This window comes from Mauremys reevesii, linkage group 1 (genome assembly GCF_016161935.1).
Source record: "Mauremys reevesii isolate NIE-2019 linkage group 1, ASM1616193v1, whole genome shotgun sequence".
NCBI classification, from domain to species: Eukaryota; Metazoa; Chordata; order Testudines; family Geoemydidae; genus Mauremys; species Mauremys reevesii.
The window spans coordinates 231,798,895-231,826,689 of record NC_052623.1 but is presented as its reverse complement, the minus strand read 5'-3'; the positions used below and the strand labels follow the sequence as shown (position 1 = coordinate 231,826,689).

Sequence of the window (27,795 nt, the reverse complement as noted above, 5' to 3'; positions counted from 1 at the left end):
GAAGTGATTTTCCTTAGACAATTAGATGTGTGGTGCTGTCCTCCCAGCCAAAGAAAGAGGACTACACATTGACAATCATAAAATAAAAAGAGGCTATAAATTGTTGGGATTCCCAAAGTGAAAGATGGAGATCACTTCTGGCCTCATTATGAGAACCAATAGCTGGCTGATTAAATCAGATTTATGTCAGAAAGAAGAGATACGTAATAGATTCATAGATTTTTAAGGCGAGAAGGAACAATTAGATCATCAAGTCTGATCTCTACATCACACGCCATAGAATTTCACCCTGTTACTTCTTTATAGAGCCCATAACTTGTGTTTGACTAAACTGTACCTTCTAGTAAGGCATCCAGCTTTGCTTTCAAGAATTGTAGTGATATTTGCTGCTATACAATCATGTGCTGGCAATATTTTAAAAAGGGGTTCCCATTTAAATCTGGAATGGAATCCTGACCTATTGAAGTCAATGGGAGTTTTGCCATTGACTTCAGTAGAGACAGAATTTTACCATTTGCCTTTAGCCCGTTTCAGGAGTACATGTGATTGCAAAGAGGAGAGGAGGCAGGGGCCTGGAGAATCTATTCATTTGTTTTTTCCATTTAAAGAAAAAGTGCTCTCTCTGGAGGAGGCAATATTTTGCAAGCAAACAAATTAAGTGCTTTGCTGGAAATATTTATACTTTCTTCCTAAAAATATATGTAGTATGGCATGGCACACTGTCTGACACATGTTATTTGAAATGAGAGGGGAGAATGACCTTGTCTGGGGTTACTTCCCTAGGGAACATTTTCAAAATACCTGATACTTGGGACAATGTAGTCCATTTCAGAGACAAATTTTTGCTCTTTCGAATTAATTTTTGGTAGAGGAGTCAAGTGCAGCACAGGCAGAAAAATCATACCAATCTTCCTTTCAAAGTGATTGTGGAATTTAACTAGGTTTTTAGGTGACAAATGTGAGGAACTGTCCCACACTGAGTGGGTCAATAGAGGAGGTTTTGGAACAAATTGATAAATTAAACAGTAATAAGTCACCAGGATAAGATGATATTCATCCAAGAGTTCTGAAGGAACTCAGATATGAAATATACCTAACTGTGGTATATAATCCATTGCTTAAATCAGCCTCTGTACCAGATAACTGAAGGATAGCTAATGTGATGCCAATTTTTAATAAAGGCACCAGAGGTAATCCTGGCAATTACAGGCTAGTAAGCCTAACTTCAGTATGAGGCAAATTGGTTGAAACTATAGTAAAGAACAGAATTATCAGACACAGGTTAACACGATTTGCAGGAGAAGAGTCAACACAGCTTTGTAAAGGGAAATCGTGCCTCATCAATCTATTAGAATTCTTTGAGGAGGTAAACAAACTCGTGAACAAGGGTGATCCAGTGGATATAGTGTACTTGGACTTTCAGAAAGCCTTTGATAAGGTCCCTCACCCAAGGCTCTTAAGCAAATTAAGCAGTCACGGATAAGAGGGAAGGTTCTCTTATGGATCAGTAATTGGTTAAGGGACAGAAAACAAAGGGTAGAATGGTCAGTTTTCACAGTGGAGAGTGGTAAATAACAGGCATCCCCTAGCTATCTCTACTGGGATCAGTGCTGTTCAGCATATTCATAAATGATCTGGAAAAGGGGTAAACAGTGAGGTGACAAAGTTTGCAGATGAGACAAAATGAATCAAGATAGTTAAGTCCAAAAGTAGACTGAGAAGAGTCACAAAGGGATCTTGCAAAACTGGGTGACTGGGCAACAAAATTCTTCTTATTATTATTCACTCCCTGTGGAGCATAAGGCGCCAACCACTCTCCTCCATTCATTTTGTTCTTGAGCGAGACAGCAGAGTTCATCCCACTTCATTCCCATACCTTTCATTTCCTCTTCAATGGTCCTTCGCCACGTCCCCAATGGTCTACCTCTCCTCCTTCTTCCTTGTGGTGTCCATCGTAGGGCAATACGAGGTGTCTATCAGCATCCATTCTCAACACATGCCCCAGCCACCTCCATCTTCGTTGTTTGGCTTCATCCACTATATTGTTGATGCCCGTTAATCGGCTCACTTCAACATTGGTGATACGCTGCGGCCAATGTATGTTAAGAATTCGCCTAAGACACCTTCCTTCAAAGCCCCGAAGCCGACTTTCTATCTTCTTGTTGGTCCTCCATGTTTCCGCCGCATAGAGCAACACAGAGCGGACGTTCGACCTATAGATCTCTACCTTGGTTTTCATTTGCAAGATGGTTGACCTCCAAATATTCTGAAGTCTATAGAATGCATTTGCTGCAAGACCGAAAGGGCAACAAAATAGCAGATGAAATTCAATGTTGATAAATGCAAAGTAAAGCACATTGGAAACCATAATCCTAATTATACATACAAAAAGATGAGGTCTAAATTAGCTGTTACCACTCAAGGAAGAGTCATTGTGGATAGTTTTCTGAAGTGGCAGTCAAAAAAGCTAACAGAATGTCAGGAACTGCTAAGAAAGGGATAGGTAACAAAACAGAATATATCATAAGGCCACTACATAAAGCCATGATATGCCCTGTGTGCAGTTTTGTTTGCCCCGTCTCAAAAAAGATTTATTAGAATTGGAAAAGATACAGAGAAGGGCAACAAAAATGATTAGGGATATGGAACAACTTCCATATGAGGAGAGATTAAAAAGACAAACAGTTCAGGTTGAAAAAGAGATGACTAAGTGAGGGGGAGGGGAGATTTGACAGAAGTTTATAAAATCATGAATGATATGGAGAAAAAATGTGTTATTTACCCCTTCGCATAAATTGGTGAAACAGGAATCATCCAATGAAATTAATAGGCAGCAGATTAAAAACAAAACTTCTTCACACAAAGCCCAGTCAACCTGTGGAAGTCATTGCCATGGGATGTTGTGAAAGTCAAAAGTATAGCTGGGTTCAAAAAAGAATTAGATAAAATTCATGGAGGATAGGTCCATCAATGGCTATTAGCCAAGATGATCAGGGATACAACCCCATGCTCTGGGTCTCCTTAAGCCTCTGACTGCCAGATGCCAGAACTGGACAACAAGGGATGGATCACTTGATAATTGCCCTGTTCTGCTCATTCCCTGTGAAGCATCTGGAATTGACCACTGTCATGAGACAGGATATTGGGCTAGAGATGGACCATTGGTCTGACCCAGTTTGGCCATTCTTGTGTTCTTATGTTCCCACGTGCATGCACCCTGAATCCTTGCTCCAGCTCAGCACTACCAACCAACCCCTCTTTGTTCTGTACCGGTGTCCCTTGACCAACTAAGGCAAATCCCAAACTGTTGCTACAGTCTCAGGCTGTTACTACCTGATATTATTAAAACAGACCCCAATAGGTATTTGCCATTTAAATGTGCATGAAAACCAGGCGGAAAGAGATCTAAATGGAATTACAGGCACAACTGATTTTGCCTATAAAATCAAAGGCTGCTATTCAAAATCAGGCCCTGTTTCTATATCTAAATATAGAGGGATAGATTCTAAGTTAAGCCCAGCAAGAAGAGGGGAGATGCTAAGGAGTTCTCTGCCTGCCCCTTATCCCCCAAGTCCCAGGACTAGTTCTTCACTGATCTGGTCCCTGGTATAATTTAGAACAGATCCCAGCTACTAATGGCTTCCCTGGGGCCTTTCCAGCAGCCAAGGATTGCTGGAGGGCAAGGGCATTCTGGTCAAGTCCCCTTTTCCCCTGGAATACCCCTACAGTAGAGGCCAGGTTAGAGGTGGCACAAAGCTGGATTTATGCTATCTGATAATGCCCTTCTCCTGGAGAAACCTGCTCCACTGGATTTTTGCCTGCTTTGTGCCAGAGACTGGTGCAAAGCATATTTTACAGAGCCAGGATCTGTCCCAAAGACTATATAAAGACAGAGACAGAATTTGTTTTATTAACCACAATACTATTTCCCCTTTTTAAAAGGTTTATGGCATTTTGCAATTATGTTAAAAATCACACATTAATATTTTTAGACAATAGAAAGGAATGTGAGTGGATGCGTGGAATGTAACATATCTCTGGTTTCTAAGACTGTTAGGTGCTTTATCTATTTACAGAGTTCTGCATAACTTCAGATTAAAATAACTACAATACAGAGGAAGTGTAATTTGGAATTCCATAGAGACTTCTACAACTGCATGAGGAAGTTTACGTCCTTTGCGAGGTTTAAGTCTAAAATCTTTCGGGGGAAAAATGAAAAAAAAAGAATTTGTTTGCTTTGTATTTTATTTCCTTATACTTAGTTATTTGTTTTATGCTGCTATTTTGTCTGTATTTATACAAGCCAGCACCACAGGCCTACATTCAATGCATGTTTTACCACTGAAAGATCCCTTAGTATAAATATTTTTTTCATAGGCTTAGTCTATTATTAATATTTGTTATTTAGGTCTGATTTTTTTTAGATCAGATTAGAAAACAATCAAGAATAGCACACAACAAAATATAGCAGATGAACATAGACCACTTGTTTTCTGTTGAATAACACTGAATACCTGCTTGACACTGACAGTTGAAGAGGCAACGTTAAAGTCAGTCTCTGCTCCAAGAATTTGCACTCTAAGGCCCTGATCCTGCATTGAGTTCCATATGGACAGTCCTCTGTGTTTCTGGACACCATGAAATCCACCCACACTAGGGTTACCAACTTTCTAATCCCACAAAACAGCATCCTAGCCTTGCCTCTTTCCCGAGGCCATGCCCTCTGCAGGCTCCAGGATGGGGCCAGAAATGAGGGCTTCAGAGTGCAGGAAGGGGCTCTCTGGGCTGGGGCAGGGGGTGAGGGCTGGGGTTGTGAGCTTTGGTGTGGGGCTAGGAATGAGGGGTTCAGGGTGCAGGAGGGAACTGTGGGTTGAGGCAGGGGGTGCGAGCTCTGGGGTGGGGCTGGGGATGAGGGGTTTGCGGTGCACCAGGGGGCTCCCAGCTGGGGGGTGGGGCAGAGGGGTTCAGGGTGTGGGAGGGGGCTCTGGGCTAGGGCAGGAGGTTGGAGTGCAGGGGGACGAAGGCTCTGTCTGGAGGGGCAGGCTCTGGGGTGGGGCCAGGGATGAGGGATTTGGGATGCAGGAGGGGGCTCTGGGTTTGGGGGGACTCAGGGATGGAGCAGGGGGTTGGGGCAGCTCCCAGTCAGTGGTGTTGTGGAGTGCGGGGGCTAAGGCAGGCTTCCTGCCTGTCCTGGCACCGCAGACCGCGCGGTGCCCTGGAAGTGGCCAGCAATAGGTCCGGCTCTGAGGCGGAGGTGTGGCAGGTGGCTCTGCATGCTGCTTTCGCCTGCAGGCACCGCACCCTGCAGCTCCCATTGGCTGTGGCTGCCAGCCAATGGGAGTGCAGAGCTGGTGCTTGCGGCAGAGGAAGTGCATGGAGTCCCGTGGCCCCCCCCGAACCCTCCGCCTAATAGCTGGACCTGCTGCTGGCCACTTCCGGGGCGCAGCGCAGAGCCAAGAGAGCTAGGGATTAGCCTACCTGAGCTCCGCAGCAACACTGACTGGACTTTTAATGGCCTGGTCAGCACCAGCCGCCAGGGTCCCTTTTTGACCAGGTGTTCCCAGGGGGAGGGATAGCTCAGTGGTTTGATCACTGGCCTGCTAAACCCAGGGTTGTGAGTTCAATCCTTGAGGGCCATTTGGGGATTGGTCCTGCTTTGAGCAGAGGTTTGGACTAGATGATCTCCTGAGGTCCCATCCAACCCTGATATTCTATGAAAACCAGTCACCCTAACCCCCACAGATCTAATTACAAGACTGGGGCCTAAAAGGCAGTCCTAGTAAAATCACTCTTGTATTGGGAAGCTAAGAGGTGGGAATTACCATCACTTACTTCTGATATTGTTATAATTATTGTTACAGACTAACAACTTGTTGGCATCCTGGATGCTCATCCAATAGAGCAGAATGCAGCACAATCATTTGATTCATCCAATAAACCAGAGGTTCTCAATCTTTCTCTTTCTGAGGCTCCCCCCAACATGCTATAAAAAACTCACTTCCCACTTGTGCCACAATAACTGGTTTTCTGCATATAAAAGCCAGGGTTGGTGTTAGGGGGTAGCAAGCAGGGCAATTGCCTGGGGCCCCACGCCACAAAGCTCCATTGTTCAGGCTTCAGCTCCAGCTCCATGTGACGGGGCTCAGGGACCTGGACTTCAGCCCCATGCAGCGGGGCTCTGGCTTTCTGCCCTGGGCCCCAGCGAGTGTAATGCTGGCCCTGCTTGGAGGCCCCCCTGAAACCTGCTCAAGGCCTTCTACAGGGCCTCAGACCTCTGGTTGAGAACTACTGCAATAAACTATAGTCATTCAACAGAGTGGAATACAATACATTTGAAAATAAATGGGAATATCTAAATAATATTTCATATATTTTAATACTAGTAAATATAGGCCCAAACCACACAATTTGAATCCAGATGTAGATCTGAATCTTACCCATATTTGGATCTAAAGCTTTGGCTTTTGCATTACACAGCTACAAAGATTGGATCTAGAACTGACTTTCACCAAAGCGTGTGGATGTTCAGGTTTGTGGTTCTGACCCAGGCACATCTCTAAACTTCTTAGAATTTCCTATGCTAGCTTCAATGCGTGTATATTATGATGCATTTAAAAATGCACTCATTCTTCACACCAGTCAGGTACAAAATTTAAGCTACTACATCACTTCCATCTTATCTGGGCTGAAAGTAGGTCAGCTATACTTGCTCTCATCCATGCTTTCATGTCACCCAAACACTGAGCCATTTCACCAACGCCAATTGGATGAAGTTAAATGGACAATGGCCTAGTTATTAACTGTCAAACCTCTCATTAAATCCAAACATAGGACCTAGACTAGGGCCAGTTGTGTTTGTTGAACCAGTAACAGATGCTAATATGGGACCATAATTTTGACACTAAACACTTAGAACTGCCCATATAAAAATGTGGTTATCATCAATCCTGAGAAAGGCTTTTGCAAGGAAAAAACAACCACCACTGTGTGTCCTCATTAATTCCAACACAGTAAAAACAGAGAACCTAGCTGCAGCATGACTATTTTGGGGAGGCAGGGGGTAAGAAAGGTGGAACTGGAAGAGTTTAATGGAATGAAGCTGATATTCTTTTAGCAGGTGGAGTAAGACTTTTCAAAGTAAAGCTGGCTACCTCATTCAACGCCATTCAGATCAGAAAAAAGGAAGAAATAAAGAAACCCCTCCGCTTCTGCTAAGGTTACACAAAAGCCATTGCTACCAAAGCCTCGCATATCTCAAATGGTCTGAAAGCTGTTCTGGAATTAGACTGAAAGGTACTGAATTTACCACTGCATATGTTGTGCTCTGCAGCATTTTTCAATGTGTATGTGAGAGAAGCGTGTTTTAATTAAAGACAGAAGCGGCAGCGCAGTACATGTTCTCTTAGCACTGACACATGTTGACTTCTACTACAGAATGCCCTCTACGAGACACTTGACTTCCTAGTGGGGAAGTGCAGCTTTCTTTCTTAACAATGGGCCAACTGGTTTTCATAATGGAGATAAATACTCCCTGCTGTGAATTGTAATAGAAAAACATGTCAAACAACCAACAATAAAAAGAAGTAGCACAGCCAAAAGACTGGTTTTTCCTGTTTTTGTGTGTAGCATAGTGGAAATGAAGCACATGAACTGCACTTGGATCCTTATAAGTCAAAATATCACCTCTTTCAAATGAGACAAAGCAAGAATGCCCTCCCCACCTATTTCTGGACCCTTTGTTTCCCTCTGAAAGGCAGATATGGAAATATGACCTTTTGTTAATATTGATTTGCCAGTGGTTACTGTGGGAACTCTGAATGTGAAAGTCAGAGGTTCTATTTGTAAAATGATATTGTTAGGATGTTGTCAGCTTTTTAAAGCTATTATTGTTATTGTGAGTACTAGGATGCCTAGCTGCACAAACTAGCTTTTGAGAAGCCATTTGTTTCCTTAATCCACTGATGATACTAGAGTGCTTTCTACCGTTTGTACATTCTCTTTCCTGTACTGGTGGGCTCTTTGTTCCAACCTTAACCTGGCTCCCACCCACACAGTCTCTTTGCTTAAGCCTCAATCCACCTGCCCTGCCTGTTCCCCTCCTTCCACTTCCCCTCATCCTATCCCCCTCATTTCCCACTCTTCCTTCTATGGCCCCTCCCCCTCCTTTATCTTTCCTTTTAGTTAATCCTCACTACCTCTCTCTCTCCAAGAATTAAAAATAAATAATAATAATCCTGGATCTAACATGTCTGCAAACCATCATTCAGTTCACTCTACTTATAGGGGGTTATATCCCTTCCTCTACCTGATGTGTGTCTTGTCTATTTAGACAATTGAGCCCACAAAAGCTTATGCTCAAATAAATGTGTTAGTCTCTAAGGTGCCACAAGTGCTCCTGTTCTTTTTTTTTTAGATTGTACTGTCTATCACTCTGTGTTTGACCAGTGCTGGTACAATAGAACACTGTTCTCAGCTGACTGCAAGTGCAACTGTAATACAAATTAATTATCGAACTACAAGTAAATATTAGATGGAAAAATTACTCAAACTCATTTCTGAAACCCACATTCCATTTTGCCACTCTTGTATTAGCTTTTCGCAAACCTCGGTGTCCTTTTACATGTAGAGATTGTCAATGTCTCTTTTAGAGAGGGCAGACTGCCTATTGCTAGTTAGGAAGCAAGAGCATGGCCTTGCTCAAGGAGTGTTTCTTGCTAATTATTGACCAGTATCACATCTTCTCTTTTTGAGTAAGATTATGAAGACAGTTCATAATCTTACCCAGTTTTGGGTAAAGAATGGTGTCCCTAGTCTCTGTTCAGCAGAGGATGGAGATGGATGGCAGGAGAGAGATCACTTGATCATTGCCTGTTAGGTTCACTCCCTCTGGGGCACTTTGCATTGGCCACTGTCGGTAGACAGTTACTGGGCTAGATGGACCTTTGGTCTGACCTGGTACGGCCATTCTTATGTTCTTATGTTCTTACAGTTGTGGTGAGACAACTCTCATGATATCTAGATGCTTTTTATCTTCTTGACCCATGTCAACCTGGGTACAGACCGGGCTATGGCACAGAGACTGTACCAGTTGAATTGTCTGTTGATCTCCTCCTGATGACAAATAGTGACCAAGATGGTATTATTAGATCTATCAGCTGGGTTCTATACAGCTGATCCTGAGGAGCTGATGACTCACCTGCCGGCATGGAACAGGCTGCTCTTCAGTGGCTTCATTCTTTTCTCTGAGAGATTTTAACAGGTAGTGGTGGGCAACTGCTCCTGAAGAGCTCTCAAGTGTGGGGTGCCATTCTGTCATGCTTCTGTTCAATATGCACATGGGTCTGTGGGGTGGGGGGACACGGTGTTCAGTGTTTTCCATATGCTAACACCCAGCTGCCTGTCTCTATCAGATCTGATTCAGATAATGCAGTTCAGTGCTAAAGCCCAGTGTCTACTCAAGACTGAGATCTGGATGAGGGTGAGATAACTGAGGCTCAGCTCAGATAAGATTAGGCGATAATGGGAGGATTGGGTGGAAGAAGACTGAGGAGATGGCAGAGGTAATATCAGTACCTTTGATTGATGGACTATGGCGTCCAATAGTTAACAGTGTCAACTTTGGAGAGATTTTAGACCCCCCAGCTGCTCTTTGGCAATCACATTATATCACTGACCTAGTCAGTTTTTTTACTGTCTGCATCTGTCTAGAAGGTTGCAACCTTTCCTTTAGGATGCAGACCTTGCCACTGCTGTCTATGCTTTTGTCACCTCAAGAGTAGACTATTGCAATGCTCTCTAAATGGGATTACTCCTTAAAACCATTCAGAGACTGAAGCTGGTGCAGAATGCACCAGCTGGCTTACTGAGTGGAGCTGCTTGTAGGTGTATCCTAAATGATGCCTGTGTTTTTGGACCCTACTCGCCTAATGGCTCCTGTATGCAGTTTAACTGGCAATCATAGCACCACTTCTCAGCTGTGGATTTGTTACAACTGGCACATGATTGTTTGATTTTAAGCTCATGTGTCACTCCAGATATGTGATAATTAGATTTGCCTAAACGTGGGGGAGCAATTTATTGATTAGATTTTAAGTTCACCATGGTCTTCCTCTGGATACAGTGTCAGCCCTACTCAAGTGTGTGCCACAACTATAAGCCCTAAGTCTGTTACAGCTAAAGAAGATTCCTCTCTCGCCAAAATTACAGGGGCCTGTGCTTTGGGAAGAGAAGGCCTTGGGCGCTGTATTTACAACTGACACCATGGGCACTGTTAGATAAGAAACAAATATAGCTAATATATTAGGGAATTTTCAGTGTTTGTTACCATAGTAAGAATGATTACAATAACCCATGCTGTAAGTGCAATGGGAGAGGTCAAGAAAGTAGCAAGGGAGAAGAGTCAGACTGAGAGGTCTAGAACGTGTGGTTATCAGGAGGGCTGCTTCAGCCCTGTTCTGGTAACTGTTAACAAGACTATTCTTTGGAACCCAGCTAAAGTCTCTCAAGTATAAATGCATTATGGTACTATGCCTATAAAGCATCTTACAGTAGTGTCATTATGAGATATATGGGACAAAGACCAGATTGGCAAAGCTGCCAAAGAAAAGCAAACAATTAATTACAAGAACAGCCTGCCCATGCGTTGATCTTCCCAGACCTGGTCTGATAATTGAAAACCAAAGAAAGGAATTAAATGTTAAGTACTCTAATCGAGGAATAGGTTGAAATCTCACTTCTATTTGCTGCAAAGGAAAGTCATCTACCATATGCTTTGGGACTAGGTATCAAACAATTTACTTCAAAGCATAACATTGGCCAAGGTCATCTGAGACATGGGAGATGATCTCTGATAGAGAGTGAGAGTTGGATACTTGAATGGATATGCAAACGAAGGAAGGAAAATTCATAGTTTTTTCCTAATACAGCACTTGACAAATACTGGACAAAGAATCTAATAATTAATGCAGGTGCAGTTTTAAGATTTGGGGATTATTAGATCAAATGACTACGCACTTAATATTAATGATTGATTCATCTGTGTTCACAAGAATAATTTTATACCTCAATGAGGTAGTGTTAACTGCCTGTCTGTTAATATGCCTCACACCTGACCTTCAGGAAGGAAGAGGATCAGGGTAATTTCATACTTAGAACTTCACTTCATATCACAGAGGCAGAATGAATGGTTATATAGTTTGATTTCTAAAAATGAGCAGAAAGAATAGTTTTGTCTTCTCTTGTATTGAGCTGATAGTAAAGTTACTGGACTCACTAAATGCATGCGGGAGAAGGGAACTTCTTTTCCATTGGTGAAGTAGCCATAAGGGCCCCAATTAAGTAAAGTACTTAGGCATGTGCTCACCATGCTGTGCTGAATCAGGGCCCAAAATTGTGGTTACAAGACACATACAAACTGTCAGCTAACTATAGGACTAAAAATAAGTTAAATGTTATCAAGACTTTTTTTAATTAAGTGAACAAAATATTTTAAAGCATAAATATTCTCCTGCAAAGGAGTGGAAACAAATGAAAAAAACCGAAACAAACAAAGAAAGAAAACCGCTGCACTGTGCTACTGCTCGAGAGAGTGAAAGAGAAACTCAGGAGAAATAAATGTGAAACTGGCCAGGTCTCGGCAGTGAAAATCAAGCTAAGGTAAATAAAGAGTAAAAATGGTTTAAAGTAATTTAGAATTTTATAATAATTCCATATTCCACTAATCTAATTCAATAATCTATTTTGAGGACTAATGCATTCTATAAATTATAGGCAGGGCTGATATCATCACCTGTTATTAATGTTGTGCAATACTTTGCATTATATCTGTTTTCAGTTGCCTATAACTTTGCCAAACTGAGCATTTGGGATGAAAATGTCCATGCTGAGTGACTGCCTCAAATTGAATGTTTTTTTATTTTTTTTTTGGACAAAACTAGAACTGTCAAGTGATTAAAAAAATTAATCACAATTAATCACACGATTAATCGCACTGTTAAACAATAATAGAATACCATTTCTTTTAAAAGCTTTGGATATTTTCTACATTTTCAAATATATTGAGTTCAATTACAACACAGAATAAAAAGTGTACAGTGTTCACTTCACATTATTATTTTTGATTTAAAATATTTGCACTGTAAAAAAACAAAAGAGAATATTTTTCAATTAATTAATACCAGTACTGTAGTGCAATCTCTTTATCATGAAAGTTGAATTTACAAATGTAGAATTATGTACCAAAAAATAACTGCACTCAAATATAAAACAATGCAAAATGCTAGAGACTACAAGTCCACTCAGTCCTACTTCTTGTTCAGCCAATGGCTCAAACAAGTTTGTTTACATTTGCAGGAGATAATGCTGCCTGCTTCTTGTTACAATGTCACCTGAAAGTAACAACAGGCATTTGCATGGCACTGATGTAGCTGGCATTGCAAGATATTTATGTGCCAGATGCATTAAAGATTCATATGTCCCTTCATGCTTCAACCACCATTACAGAGTACATGTGTCCATGCCGATGAAAAGTTCTGCTTGATAATGATTCAAGGTGGTGCGGACCAATGCACGTTCATTTTCATTATCTGAGTCAGATGCCACTAGCACAGTGTTCCTCAAACTGGGGTCACCACTTGTGTAGGGAAAGCCCCTGGTGGGGCGGGCCGGGCCAGTTTCTTTACTTGCCCTGTCTGCAGGTCCGGCCGATCGTGGCTCCCACTGGCTGCAGTTCACTGCTCCAGGCCAATGGGAGCTGCTGGAAGTGGCGTGGGCTGAGGGACTTACTGGCCACCGCTTCCAGCAGCCCCGATTGGCCTGCAGAGGCAAACCACAGCCAGTGAGAGCTGCGATCGGTCAGACTGCGAACGGGGCAGGTAAACAAACTGGCCTGGCCCGCCAGGGGCTTTCCCTACACAAGAGGCAACCCCAGTTTGAGAAACACTGCACTAGCAGCAGGTTGATTTTCTTTTTTGGTGGCTCAGGTTCTGTAGTTTCTGCATTGGAGTGTTGCTCTTTTAACTCTTCTGAAAGCATGTTCCACACCTCCTCCCTCTCAGATTTTGGAAGGCACTTCAGATTCTTAAACCTTGGGTTGAATGCTGTAGCTATCTTTAGAAATCTCACATTGGTACCTTATTTGTGTTTTGTCAGATCTGCAGTGAAAGTGTTCTTAAAATGAACAACATGTGCTGGGTCATCATCCGAGACTGCTATAACATGAAATATGTGGCAGAATGAGGGTAAAACAGCAGGAAACATACAATTATCCCCCAAGGAGTTCAGTCACAAATTTAATTTATGCATTTTTTTTAACGAGCATCATCAGCATGGAAGCATGTCCTCTGGAATGGTGGTCGAAGCATGAAGCGGCATACGAAAGTTTAGCATATCTGGCAGATAAATGCCTTTCAGTACCGGCTACAAAAGGTGTCATGTAAACGCCTGTTCCCACATTCAGGTGACATTGTAAATAACAAGTGGGCAGCATTATCTCTTGTAAATGTAAACAAACTTGTTTGTCTTAGCAACTGGCTGAACAAGAAGTAGGACTGAGTGGACTTGTAGGCTCTAAAGTTTTACATTGTTACATAACTGTACTCAAAACAAAACCAACTGAAAAAAACCCCCTACGTTTGTAAGTTGCACTTTCATGATAAAGAGATTGCACTACAGAACTTGTAGAAGGTGAATTGAAAAATACTATTTCATTTGTTTATCATTTTTAAAGTGAAAATATTTGAATAAAAATAATAATATAAAGTGAGCACTGTACACTTTGTATTCTGTGTTGTAATTGAAATCAATATATTTGAAAATGTAGAAAAACATCCACAATCTTTAATAAATTTCAATTGGTATCTTATTAACAGTGCGATTAATCGTGATTAATTTTTTGAGTTAATTGCGTGAGTTAACTGCAATTAATAGACAGCCCTAGACAAAATAGCTCAAGAAACAGGTCAGGGGAAAATACATTGTTTTGCTCATGTTAAAAAAAAAATCAGATGATCTTTTCTTTGAAAAGCTCCCACACCTCCATGCTTTTGAGCAGGAACTTGAAATTGGGCAAGGAGTTGGTCTTTGTGTCAGGGCTGTACCTTTTGTCATCCCTGTGAAAATCCTCCCAGTTTTGGAGATCACAGTTTCCAGATGCTCAGCAAAGACTTGCTAGATCTTTGAAGTTAAATTCCTTGAAGATTACATCTGCACTGGGAATGGTCGAGCCTGGGGATGAGCCGGACTTTCCCTGCACAGCACCGAGATGCTGCTAGCTGTGCTGGGCCAGGCAATGAAGCTGTCTTTCCTGTGTACTAAATGATACCTCTGCTGGACTCGGGTAATACAGAGGAGGAAGCTGCCTGATTTGAATGAGAGGAGATGAGGCAGACTGGTAAGGGTGATGAGTAGATTGGGTCAAGGAGCCAGGGAAGGGTGAGATGACAATGGGACTGGAGGCTAGCAGTGAGTGGAAATGAGAGTTGGGGGCAGGGTGGAGACTGGAAACCAGTGGTGGCGGGAGGCACTGAGACAGATCTGATGAAGAGCCAGGGTACAAGAGGAGAATTGGGACTGGCTGGGCCAAGAGATTGGGACAAGAAGCCTGAGGGGGACACAGACTCAATAAGGATTACGGAGAGGAAGATTGGGAGTGGGAGCCAGTGGGGAGGGGGAATGTGACTGGGACGGTGGAAGGATAAACAGCCAGGAGGCAAGGAGAACGGAACAGGGATGAGAAGCCTGAGGAATACAAATTAGGATTAGCTAGCTGAGGAGAATGGGACTGCGATGAGGAGCTAGAGGTGGGGAAGAGACAGGACTGGGATAGGTTAAAATGTATGGGGCAGACAGGGTCAAGCTTTGGAGGAATGGGCAGAAAAGCCTGTTCTCACTAGAAGGCATCCTCTCCAGAGCCTGGAATGGAAACCAGGATTCCTTAGTCTCACCATTCCTCTGCTATCAGAAAGACCCATGAGACCTATTGCCAGAATAAGTGCCTCATTCCTCCTCTAGTACTGGTCCACATGGAGGCTGACAACCTACAACTGCTATCAGTTACTCCATTAGCTTAAGTAGCAGAAGTCTGTGAGGTAGATCTAAAGTTTCCAATTCTGCAGATGACCCATGTGTCTATCAATATGATGCCAAATGAGGAAATTTCTGTTTTTTAAGTTTGTTTTTTTTTAAACACCTAGGAAATTGCTAATAAAGAGACCTATGTTAAAAGAACATTCTTAAGGTTGCCAAGTCAAACACTCAAAAGTTAGGAAATGCCAGAATTAAGGCTGCCTGTGCAACCTTCATTTGTCCCCGCCTCCCTTTGCATATGCATTATGATGCAGCTTTAATTACATGATCACATACTATGTTTTTCCCCACAAGAAACCGTAATTCTAGCATTTCCTACTTTTGAGCATTTGACCTTGCAATCTTAATTCTATTCTGTTAACATAGTATGTTTGGTGTAATATACATAAGCAGTATGTAATACACATATTGGTCATTAGATGTATTCCTTACTTATGCCATTCACATGGGAAAGGATATGCTATATGAATAGACGTTATGTTGAAAGCAAACATTTAGGAGAATTATCATGCACTTTGACCTGGAGTGTATCACTACATGAGCACTAACTTTAATCAGTTTTTCTGCTTATTATTAGCTTGGTTGAAAAATGATCTTAAAGTTTTAAAAGTAAATAAGTTAAATGGGAAACAGCACCAAAAGCCTGAGGTTTGCTGAGATTACTGAGTGACAAATGCTTTAACAGTGGTAAATGTTTTGATTCATATGTTAGATGATTTTTTTCCTCCTGAACCCCTAAGTTTGAAACAGTTTATTGGATTTTTAGAGAGCACAAGAAAAAAAAAGGAGAAGAAGAGACCCCAGAGACCAATATACTATATGTAACAGCAGATAACGGGTTAAGGCCCAATCCTGCAAATGCACACATTCCTAACTTTAAGCATATGAGTCATGCCATTGGGTTCAGCAGCTTGAATTACAATACAGACTCATAGTTCTGATATGTATATGGCCGTAATCCGTTTTAGATCAAAAATCCATTAAAAGGACTCCATATATTCATGAATGTTTTCAATCTATTACTTCTTAAAGCAGATCCTTTCCAAATTGGATGTCATATGTATGGAATGCATCTAATGATCAATATTTAGTTGTGAAGCATCCTTCCTATACAATTGTTGTAAGTGGTTTATTAAAAATCATGTGGATAAATGTCAGCAGAGATATTAAATTTTGGCAAAATGTTAGTAATGTCAGCAAAAAAGATTTTAATAAACGAAACTATGTACAGTATGTGGGCCTCTCTGTGCTGCCCATCAACTTTAAAGAAAATGATTAACCTGACAGAGTCTGGGATCTATATAAGTCTTGACAACAATGCACTGAACACTGTCTGCATTTGGGATTTAGACATCTCTGCAGAACCACAGAGAGAATGTTTACAGTAGATAGGGCAGTGACACACAGTTGCCATGTCTTTGTTTCAATGCGTATGAACTATCTTACACTACATACTATTTCCTGTTATCTGTATATTTACATTCTACTGTTTTCAACTTAGGACTGCAATGTAAGTGCAGAATCTATCAGTATCAATGCAAAATGGACCGGGCTGTGATACAGCACCACTTGTAGTCATGTAGGCACTGATTCAACATAGCACTTATGTATGCGAGTTACTTCCTCCCTACTCAGCAAAGCACTTATGCATGTAATAAATCATTTTTTTTCTGAATAGAGATGGAACTACTCACATGCTTAAAGTTAAGCATGTACTTAAGTTCTTTGCTGAGTCGGATGACATATTCTCTGCTTACATACTGAGGGGACCAGAAGAAGGTCAAGCATGTGGTTAACTATTTGTTGTGGCTACAAAAATACAAAATCTTAAAGACATTAAAATAATTTTTCCAATGCCTTTTGTGGCAAGGTATAATACAGCCAGCATATTGTATCTTTAAAAGCTTGTGCGCTGCCCAGACAAAGAATGACACAACGAGGTGTGAATTCTTCAGGATTAGCACAATAAATCAACGGGGCACAGCAGGCACAAAGAGCTGATGGAAAATGTGTACATAACTAGAATGTGGTCCATGGAGTGTTAATTTGCAATGATAAACATGGTTAGCTTTGTCTATCAATTAATGTTTTAAACCATTTATAGTGATCTTGCTAAATATAAAAAAGTTTTTAGTATTTACAGTTTACAACTATTTAAATAAATCCTTTGCTAAAACAAATGCTGAAAAAGGTGTCTCCATTTTATATAATTTTTATATTTAATTGCCTGTTTTCATTACAAATTACATTATAAAGCTATGTATAGTCATTTGTTCCATTTTCTTAAAGGCTCTGTTCCATCTTAGATTGCTCCATTCTTAGACCTCATGCTCCCCTAATACAGATCATTCCCATGGTGGGTGGGGGGGTGTTAGAAATTTTGTGGCTTTCAATTTATAGAATTTCCCTGGAATCCTTCCATTATGATCCAGGTTTTGCCCTCCTATGTGATTGCCCAGGGGTTCAGATCCCTAAACTCTCAGAACTCTGGAGACCTGTTAGAAGTAAGAGCCAGGCATAGAGAGGCCCTGATTCTCAGTTAATCCACAAACATTTACACCACTCCAGTGCTCTACAGGTAGGGCAGATACATACTAAAGATGGTCCTGGGGAATATCCCAAGCACAGAAATTCTTCCAAGTTCTACATTGATCCCCCACATTCCTGTACTTAAAATAGTGAATATTGCTAGAATGCTGAACATGTCTAGAAGTAGAAGGAACTTTTTAAATCCCCTCAACGTACCAACCAAACGAACTGTTTGGCTTCTTTAGCTGATATTTTAATTAACTGTATTAACCTAGCACCTTAGGAACCCTAGTCATGGATCGGGACCCTATTGTGCTAAGTGCCAAACAAGCACAGAACAAAAAGATGGTCCCTGCTCCAGAGTTTATAATCTATTAAAAAAAAAAAAAGAGGGACCAGATGGATAGACAGACAGACAAAGAGATGGGGGAATAGATGAAAACAGTATTGATTAGTATGACAGGCAGTTGTTTCAGCAGGAGAAATCATGAAGGTGCTTGTTTGAGGGTGACAGAGGCTGGCATCGTGGGCCGATCAGAGGTTGGAGTCAACTTTTTGATTCTAAACGAGAGATGATGGGTAGGGTGGGGCTAGGTCTTGAAAGGCCTTGAAAGTGAATACAAGCAGCTTATGTTTGATGCACTAGAGAAGTGGGACCCCGTGGAGGGATGCAAAGAGAGGGGTAAAATGGTCAAAATGAAGGGCTAGGAAAATGATCTTTGCAGCAGCATTATGAGTGGATATGAGTGGAGCAATATGGCATTTGTCAAGGAAAAATAAAGAGAGGAGGTTATTGCAGTAATCAAGATGTCAGATGATGAGATCCTGAACATGAGTTAGGAAGCTGTATCTCAGAGGTTGTCCACGCACCAATTTAGAGAGCGGTGAGCTGGGGAGTAAACATGCAGCTCACTCTATCTTGCTGTGCGCTAACTGGCTGTTAGGTCAAAGTGCACTACAGAATGCACTACAGAACTTTTAGTGCACAGTAACTGGGTTCACATGGTGATTTAATGTGGGGCAGGCTACAGCGCTGTAGATTTATACCTCAGCTTGTCGTGCATTAACTGGCTTTGTGGAAAAGTCCTTAGAGTTATTATACAGAAAGAATCAGTGAAATTTAGACATAGCCTGAATTCTGAGGACCTAGAGAGAGGTCCAAGTCGAAGATGACACTCAGGTTACGGGCCTGAGTGACAGGTAGTTTGACTGTGGTGTCCAAAGCGATTGAGAAAGAAGGTAGTGGGGAGGGTTTCCATTAATCCAGTATTTTACAGAATCTATTCATGGTGGCAACATGCTAAGGATTATCATTGCTAAGAAATAGCAATTGAATATATTCCATAAAATCTAGTTGAAAAGTATCAAGATTTAAAGACTGCTAAAAGAAAAGAAACCTTCAGGATAAAGATGAATTACAGTGTAGAAGGAACATTGCTGGAAATGTCTTCCTTGCAATAACAAACTATTAAATGAACACGGTGAATGATATGCAATGAACAATTTATTCATTGAATATAGCTGTTTTATTTCTATATGCAAATAATTTCCAAACATCAACATTTCTAATATGTTCATGGCTCAAAATAATTTGATGACTATATTTCAGCCTATGGATTGAAGGAATCCATAGTCTGAAGTAAATCACACACACACGAAATACAGGAAGGATGGTCTTATGGATAAAGTTTCTTGACTGGAAAGGGAGACTGGTTCAATTACTCTCTCTTCCACAGATTTCTTTTGTGACCTTGGGCAAGTCACTTAATATCTCTGTACCATGTCTGCTGATCCATCAAAATAAGTACTTTATCCCACTCTTTTGTTTGTCTATTTAGATTTGCTCTTTGGGAAGCAGACTGTGTGTTCCTATGTTTCTACTGTGCCTAGCACAATGGAGCTGATCTCAGTTCTGGCCCCCAGCTGCTACAATAATACAAAAAATAATAAAAGAATTATACTAGATTACTCAGAGCAAACATTTTGTGAGCGCTGCTTCAAGAATTGGATATTCACAAGTTTATATAGGATTGGCTATATAGGTCATGGTATGCTTACAGCCCAGTTGGATGAGCATAACTCTCTGGAATCAGGTTTTCTGTACAATTAAATCCTATCAATTTCCAATTTCCTTTCCTCAAATAGTTCACAGTATTCACTTGAAGTTACTTGGTTCAACAAACATTCCTGCAGGTAAACAGATTTGCTAAAATACTAGTGAAAAATAAACACAAATGGTACAATGACACAGTCAATGTGAATTTTAAAAAATTAAATATTCCCAAATAATTGTTTTGGGGGCAGTGGGGTGGCGGTAATATTCATGCAGCTCTAGATCAGACTGTACAACTTCTTAAATTCCTCTTTTATAAACTCTTTCATTCTGCCCTGCAGCATCTTTTGCTAGTACTTCAATGATGAGCTCAGACAAATATTCGTAAGCTCCTCATTGGAATTCTAGGCAAAAATCTGTGTACGGGAAGCATTGAACTTTTTGCTTTCTCTTACATGGATTACTGGAAAGTACAACTATACCATTTTAGCACTTGTGGGTCACCTCATAAATATTGTATGTGCATTACTGTAAGAATTAGCAGAGTTTAGTAGGTTACCCAAGACTTCAGTCTATTTATTAGCTATTGCTTCAAGCCCCAAGGGAAGCTAAGTTCAGACTGCTTCTTTTGTTGTGCGTTTGTGGAGTCTAGTTTGCCATGGAGTTTAAGGGTAACCCCAACCCTCCAAAAAGCTTCCAAAAACTAGGGTTACACTTTGCTTTTCAAACCAATAGTCACATGACAGCATAAAAGCTAATCACGACACAATTTGTGGTATCACCTTTTCCCCATATTTCAAACAACGTTAGCAGATCGTAGATTTAGGTTTTCTGAAAAATAATATTTTCCCATAGATGAGAATAAAGTTATTGCTCATTAAAGTGCAGGACTAAAATCATGGACGAAAGCAAGGCAGGCTCTTCTGCGCCAACACCAATTATCTCTACCCCCCCCCACACACACACAAAATCCTGGGCCTCCACACAGCTCTGCCCAAACACCTCAGTCCTGACCTGTGACAGCCTTTGCTGTTCCACTCCTGGGGCTCCTAAACAGTTTTGCCAATATCTTATTTCTGACCTACAGTGCTCCCTGCTAGTTCATTCCTCGGGCTTTCTCACTGCTTTGTCAGTGCATCACTCCGCTGCCTTACAGCACCCCCTGTTAACATTACAGTCCTGGGCCCCTGCATAGCTCTGTAAATGAACCTCAGTCCTGACCTGCAAAAACTCTTGGTATTAGTTTTAGGGCCTCTTTTGCGCAGAGGCTGCCAATCACTCCAAATTATTGCATGTTGGGATTATGAGAGACTTTTTTTTGTGTTTAAATTTAATAGACTCAAGGAAGAATTTAAAGAATACAATTTAACATGTTATGAAAACAAAGGCTTTTTTTCTGGTTCACTGCAGCAGTGGCACTGAAACGGCACTTTTCTACTGACTGGAACACAGTGCACAGACTAAATAAAAAGAAAAAAAGAAAACGTATCACAATGAATCCACAAACATCATGACAGGGAAATAAGAAACAAAGAGTTCTTTTAGTGAAGAATTTCATCTCCATCCTCATTTCAAGGCCCATGCGCCTCGGTCCTGTCTATATCTTGTACCTAATTGTGTTCTCTATCCTTCCTCCTAGATCCCACACCCCACTTGTGCTCTGTCAATTCTGTAGGTTTTGCTGCTCATCCGGGCCCCAATCCTGCAAACACCTATACCCATGCATACCTTTATAATATGAGTAGTCCCACTGAGTTCTAGGGAACTGCTTCACATGTGTAAAATTTCTCATGATTAGAGATGAGTGAAATTTTTCAGCTTATAGATATATTTATATATTTGGCAAAAAAATGCAGATTTGGGTTGACTGAAACATTTCATGAATTCATGTTGGTTTCCATGAATTGCTTCAGTCAAAACAAAAAAAGGAAACTTCCAGAAATGTCTCAACAAACTGTTTTGACAATTCCAAAACAAATCGTTTCCATTTTTGAAGTGTGATAAACCTTTTATTTATAGATGCAGGAGCCATTTACTAAACCAAGGGAGAGCTCGTGCTATAACCCAGTGGTTAGGGAACTCATCTGGGAGGTGGTAGACTCAGGTTTGAATCCTTAGTATAGAGGAGGGACTTAAATCCAAGTCCCCCAGATATACCAAAGGAATGCTCTAAGCACTGCGCTATAGGCTATTCTGGGGTAGGTTTTTCTCAAACTCTCCTATTTGAAGCTATTCCACTTTGTATAAATAATTAAACTACTAATTGGAGCAAGGACTGAAACCCAGATCTCCCTCCTCTCTTGAGTGCCCTAACCCCTGAGCTATAGAGTCTCTCTCTCTCTCTCTCTCTCTCTCTCACAATGACTGTTCAAGTATTTTATACTAACATTTTGTCAACCTGAAATGAAATTTCCCAAATTTTTTAATTCACTGAAAATTTAAAAAAAAATTGGTTTGGATTAAAATTGAACCAAACAATTTTTTCATTTTTCTGAACTGCCAGTGAACTCAAAACATCATTTATTTGCCTATCTTTATTCATGAGTGGAAGTACTTGCAGGTATAAAGGCCTTAGACTGTAAATTCTTTTGAATAGGAATCTGTAATTTTTGCCTGTAAAGCACCATGTGCAATATAAATAATAAGCTCTATATACCTAATAAAGTAACAACTGAAGAAAATCGCATTCTTGAGAGAGATGGCAAACGGTAAATCAATACATTTACATTTATTTACTTGAGATCCCCATTATGACTTTATAGTTAAGTTTGTAAAAAAGTTCTGTTATAAGGCTTATATAGATACCTATCTTCTACTCTTAATTTTTTAACAGAAAGATATACCAGCCTGAATTTTTTTTATCAACATGTATAGCAGATTTTTGTGTGTGTGATGACTTTTCAGAAACTGTTTATATGGATCAGAATTGTTCATGTGGCAAAGAATTGTTTATATGGCAAAGATTTCTTCTAAAGAGACATTGGTTTTCACACACACACACACACACACACACACACACACACACACACACACACCTAATGATTTTTGGCCACTTATATACAAACACTGTTTTTTTGTGAAAGTCTGAAAATCCATAATTATGGGCATCCATACACAGTTCTGAAAGCTGTAATTTATTTTCTCTTTATTTCAGAATATTAAATATTTACATTGTCCAGAACTATGCCAAGATTGTATGTTGAGGTTACTATAATATACTTGTTGATCAATCTACTGCTCATGAAACAGCTGTGTTATCTAAATATTTTTATGACAAAATTTCTGACCTACAAAGCTTTAGAGGACAAAATTTTGATCTCTAAAATTTCCAGTGACAGAGAACCTAGAAGGTGTCTCAGGTATATAAGAGTTTTCACAAGGTCAAAGAGATACACAGTGTCCAAAGGTGAATTTTCACAAGATTTTGCCTTGAAACCAGACAGAAGTGAATCAAAACTGAAGCAATGACATTAAATGTGGGTCACTGAGGCTGCTCCATACTCAAACTGTGCTCTATAGTGGCTCAGAGTCTCCACAGGTGCCCCAGATCATCTCCCACTCTTCCCAATCTGAGCAAAACTGCAACGATTTTACTGCATCTAGGAACTCCCCACAACAGAGGGCAAGGGAAAGGATTTACCCCAAAGACTGTTTAAATGATCCATTTTAGTGTGGCTTCTATGTTTCTACTACTTGCCGGATTGGTGGGCAGCGATCGATCCATCGCGTCTAGTCTAGATGCAATAAATAGACCCTCGAGCGCTCTCCTGTCAACTCCTGTACTCCAGCTTGGCGAGAGGCGCAGGCAGAGTCGACGGGGGAGCGGCAGCAGTCGACCCCCCGCAGTGAGGACACCACGGTAATTCGATCTAAGTACGTTGACTTCAGCTACGTACTTAGCCCTCCCCGCAAGTGTAGACCAGGGCTCAGTAACATTAACTTGCACTGCATGAAATTGTCTGCCCTGCTACATATGGGGAAAAGAACTTAATTGTATTAGCAAATTATTCTCTGTTACTACAACTTTGGATGTATTTAAATTTATTTATTTATTTTAGAGGGAGGCAGTGCCAAGGGTTCTAGAATAGGAAACCATGATAGAAAAAAGTGGATTTTGGGTTGTAGGTAGGAAATGTTGGAGAACTTTTGAAGCCGACAGTACCAGGCTACTAACTGGTTTGATTTACAATTATGTGATGCACAGAACTTATTTTTCTGAGCAAAATACATGTGCGAGGTTCTTGTATTAGGCTTCGTAGGGAGCACAGAACCAAAACTGAAAGGCTATCTTTAAAAGTATTACATCTGGGGGAAAATGTGCTAATTAAAAGTAATAGAATGCTTTGCTGAATAAACCTTAAAAAAAAACAGACACAGAGCCAGAAACACCAGAAATACTGAGTTGCACCATAAAAATGAAGTTGATAAAGCATGGTTAAATTTACAACAACTTTATTCAACTACTAAATCTTAAATACTAGCAATGGCAAGAAAACAAAACTGATTTCAGACTGGATCGGGAGAGGTTTTAAAATATTTACTGTACACAATCTTTCAAAAACAGGGGTTAGATTATGGCTTTTACAGCCAGAGGCATGACTGGCGGGGGGAGGAGAAAGGAGGGTAAGAGGGGAGAGCAGGAACCAAGCTGCAGCAGCAGAGCCCAGAAGGAATTCTGGCTGACTCAGCTAGAATTCCTCCTGGTGCTTCCGTGAATGCTTTAGCTGTAGCCCTATTGACCTGCCAATGGGTGCTGTGCTTCCACTCCCCCTTCCTATTCTGTCTGGCCAGCTCTGCCCCATTTGATTAGCCTGCTAGCACACTAGCAGGGAGCAGTGCCTGGGATTGCACCAAGGCCCTATGCAGGGATACAAGGAAGGGAGACTTCTTACCCTTTCATCCACATTTGCATTCTCCCACAAGGTCTGATCCTAATCTTTGTAAACTCAAGATAGTGAGTCAAATTTATTCCTGGTATAACTCCACTGGTTTTCATAAGGGTTCTGTTTGTTTTTTTAAAAAAACATCTCTTTTGGAACCACACCAATCCTCGCCTCTTCCATTATGTTCTTATAAACATTACACCCGAATTAGCTGAATTACTGTCCCCTTATGGCCTGCAACTGCTGAAGTCATTACGAAGGTGCTGCCTGCACTGACTATTCATGGGTCAATATTGGGATCAGGATGGAGCATTGCATGGCGGAAACTGTAGTCTCTGCTGGCTACACTTCCATGTTATTAATTATAAGGGTTGATACGTAGTCGTCCATAATTTATGCAGATTTGATGCAGCTCTCAAGATGTTGGCCAGCTGCCCAAGCAGGCCTTTAATGGAGCAAAATTTGGGCATCTCACATGGGACTTCTCCTTTACAACAAAACAAACAGAACTATAAGGACTATTATCCTTGAGAGTTGCGGTTGGCACCCTTATATCTCAAAGAACCATTGGTCATGTACCTAGCTCATCTATGTGAGTATAAAGCTAACTTTTTAAGAAATGATCAGAACCTCTTCATTCCCTGGCATGGGAAAACAGTAAAACACTAAATTGTAGTAAGTGTTCCCTTGAAGAATAAATACAACCCAATATACATCCATCATAAAGTTAAGATACCAAGGGCTTAAATCTGTGTTGCATTAACTTCCAATTCACCACAGTGAGAAAGTAAGTGAAAGAACCAGGAGGCTGGTTCTTAAACAGGCTAATGCTGTCTTATTTTCCACACAAGAATTCAGAGTAGTAGTAGAGTAAACCTTATAGAGAACCACCAACATTAAAGGAGGGTGATGGTGGTGGGGGGGAAAATCGGTCATGCTGGGGATTGTGTGAATAAAATGAGGTATTGAATTTCTGTTTTTCACAATGAAACACTCCAGGACAAATGAGGTGCTGAAGCAGGATTTATAATTCATTGAGTAATAGGATTTTGTACTGTTTAGCAGGATTAGGCATGTTAAAGAAAGACCTATTTATTTCAGTCCGACAATGGATGAAAAATGTGCATAGTGCTCTTTGTTGTTATTTTAAGCAATTTACAGGATTACTTGGCAGTAGAGGCCCTGTGCTCCCCCTATCTGTAATGTGTCACACTAATGGCGATATTTGTATAATTGCAGTTTTCTCCGTACAGCTTCATAATCCCAGCACATGACCTAGCAAAGGCCCAAGGCTTGCATGGGGGTGATGAGGGAGAAGAACAGAAACCAATTAAAACACTCCCTTATTAGGGGCCTGACCTTGGTAACCTCAACCCTCCAGTCTTTGGGACAGCATACTATGTGGCTTACTGTTTTGTTTCAGTGGTTTTATGCTGAAGTGCTGAGTGTGCTTTCTGCAATGATGTTGGCAATTGACATGGCAATGGGATTGAAACCCCTCTTGCGAAGTGGCAAAGAATGGTTTTCACCACCTAAGAACTCATGCCGAGACTCCTGATTATAGATATTACTTTTTTTCCTTCTTCTTTTTAAAATACTGCTCGACTTTCTTGTCTTTCACTCACGCAAACTGCCTCGGGGTTTCATCCTGAAACTGGCTGTCATGTAGCTATTTGTTTTTATTGGCAAACATGAAAATAAAACTATCAGCATATGCAAGCTGAGATCAAGAAGTACCCACTGAAGAAAAGCTCCCTCCCTAGCATAACATTCAGACAAATGTTTCTCTCGGATGCATTCATGCCACTGCAGCTTGTTTTAATGTGGATATGAATATGATCACTGAGCACAATTAGTCTTTGGGGAATTTTAAATGCAGTTTTGTTGAACTGATATACGTTTTCATTCTCAGCAATGTTGTTAATTATCAGCGGGGTTTTTTTTAAAAATGCATTTAGGTTTATTTTAAATAAACTCCTTCACTCTTCCTAAATCAAAAGGCCAAATTATGCCACTAGTATACTCAAGCAGTCCCTATTGAAGTCTATAGGAGCTATATAATGCATAACCAACAGCAAAATTTGGCCCACAGAACATGCCAGAAGCTGGGGATGGATCACTTGATGATTAGCTGTTCTGTTCATTCCCCCTGAAGCACCTGGCATTGGCCACTGTCCGAAGACAGGATACTGGGCTAGATGGGCCTGTGGTCTGATCCAGTATGGCCGTTCTCATGTTCTTATGCCAGAGTGGTGTACCACTTCTCTTCCCAGATCCCCAGTACTCCATTATGAGCATTCTCATCATGGTCATGGATACAGCCTTTGGACAGTTTGAAAGGTGACAGCTTTTGACCAAAAATAGATGCCTGATCTTCCATTATTTGTTTATATGACTTTGAAAACAAGTAATGCAGGAGCTGCACAGACCTCAGGTCAGCTTTCTACACATTTCTATTGTAGAGCTAACACAAGCTCCTTTGCAGGAGGAGGAAAATAGTGCTGTAAAATAAAATGACAATCTACCTCCTGAACAGTTTTGCACCTCAGAGAATTAAGGAGAGAAGATGTAGGAAAGGAGGAGGAAAAATGGTAGAAGAAAGCAGAAGTGGAAGAACATTAAAAATAAATCTTTAAACTGAATCCTTTATCTAATGGTTTCAAATTAACACATCTTCCTACTGTACCTGGCCAGTAAGATTTATTTTTTGCAGAATAAAATAGCAGCTGAGGAGTACAAAAGCTAATTTATCTCTTTCTTCCTGATGCAATTCTGGGAGCAAGTAGTATTATAGTGAAAGAGATAATGTAATTTTATTTATATATTAAAATAAATATATATATATATATATATATATATATATATATATATATATATATATATATATATATACACATATATATGAATGATTTGTGCAAGTATGAGATTACACTCATGTTCCTCATAGGGACAGCTGAATTACCTCCAGGCTGAGAGCTTACTGAATTAAAGGCAATAACAAAAAAAATCTGCAGCTTTTATAACATTCACAGTCTGAATGCAGATATTAAACAGTTGACCATGCAAATCATTGTATGGCAGAATTAATCAAACAATAATCCCTTGGAAATTGATCAGTAGTACAGGCTGAGCCAAAACCGAGGGGGTCAGTAATTAACAAAATGGTCATTAGCAGCAAATACATACTTGAATTTGTATGTATTGCTGTTAAACTACAAAACATATGGTTACCCAGCAATAAGTAAT

The 27,795-nt window shown here is 40.6% G+C and overlaps 1 protein-coding gene across 19 annotated transcripts in view; it reads right to left on the bottom strand.

Moving 5' to 3' along the window:
* Window positions 1–27,795, bottom strand: part of LOC120406051 (potassium voltage-gated channel subfamily KQT member 1-like) — an 819,762-nt gene that overhangs the window by 333,618 nt on the left and 458,349 nt on the right. The gene's annotated exons all lie outside the window — the stretch shown is intronic.